Consider the following 1,488-nt stretch of genomic DNA (forward strand, 5'->3'; position numbering starts at 1 on the left):
TGTGCGGCCACCAAAGAAATGATTCGGGAGATGATTCGCCTCATAACTAGTACACTCAGGACCACTTCCTCCCCTTTAGCTCTTCAAATACTGGCAATAATACCACATCTATTTGTCAGAGGACACACAAAAAGACTAAGCACAAAGAAATGTGGCAGCAATGAAGAGAAGATTGACACTGTGGCAGACTGGTGCCCTTGATGATCTCCTATGTGAAGCAAGAACACTGCAGGAACACTGTCTGTCTCTTTTCCTCCATCTGTCTGTCTGTCTCTTCCTTCCTCTGTTCTGCCTGTCTGTCTGTCTTCCTCTGCCTGCCTGTCTGTCTGTCTCTTTCCTCCATCTGTCTGTCTGTCTCTTTTCCTCCCTCTGTCTGCCTGTCTGTCTGTCTCTTTTCCTCCCTCTGTCTGTCTGTTTCCATACTCCGAAATTTATCAAAAATCTTAATTAATTATATAAAAAAAAAATCACCAAAATACACAATCATACACCGATAAAATTACTACAGTATTTCCTAATTAAATCGCAGAGAAGTGAGCCTTGAGCAGTGGGTTGTATGAAGTGTGTATGAATACCCTAAGCAGTGGGTTGTATGACGTGTATGAATACCTGAGCATTGGGTTGTATGACGTGTGTATGAATACCCTTGAGCGGTGGGTATGACGGTGAATGAATACCCTTGAGCAGTGGGTTGTATGACGTGTATGAATACCCTTGAGCAGTGGGTTGTATGACGTGAAGAATACCCTTGCAGTGGGTTTCATGACGTGTGTATGAATACCCTTGAGCGGTCCTTTGTGCCTTAAACTTAATTTAAGATAATTTATTCAACTTTTGGGAAACGGAGAGAGAGAGAAGAGAAAACTTATCTCACCTCAATCAGCTAGAGAGAGTGCCTATAAGTCTGTCGTGACCCGACCTGACCTGTCTTGACCTGAGAGAGTCATTATGAGTCTAGAAAAAATGACCTGGCGATAGATTCACTCCCTTACTTTCACCCAAGCTCTCTCTCTCTCTCTCCTATCCACTCTCTTCACCCTCTCCTACATATCATATAAATTAATACATTTTTCTCCATCTAATTTCCACTAATTTCTATGTTATCTGAATCAAGTGTTAACGCTCGAGGGATTGCTAAGTCATCCTCCAGCCTCCCTCAAGCGACCCGTCTCCACACACCACTATTCCTTGATGAATTATTTATTTTATTTAATTTATTTTATTTATTCATTTATTTATTTTTATTTTATTTATTTATTTATTTTATTTATTTAGTCATTTATTTAATTGTTTATTTATTTTTTGGATATTATCTAATAAGCTTGAGAGAGAGAGAGAGGAGAGACAATCACAGACAGACAAAGAGACAGACAGACACAGCACAGATACAGAAACAATCAGACAGACATTACAGACAGACGAACAGACAGACAGACAGGCAGACACACACACACACACAGACAGACCAGAATAGACAGACAGACAGAC

Source organism: Homarus americanus, unplaced genomic scaffold (genome assembly GCF_018991925.1).
Source record: "Homarus americanus isolate GMGI-L3 unplaced genomic scaffold, GMGI_Hamer_2.0 scaffold14468, whole genome shotgun sequence".
Classification (NCBI taxonomy): Eukaryota; Metazoa; Arthropoda; class Malacostraca; order Decapoda; family Nephropidae; genus Homarus; species Homarus americanus.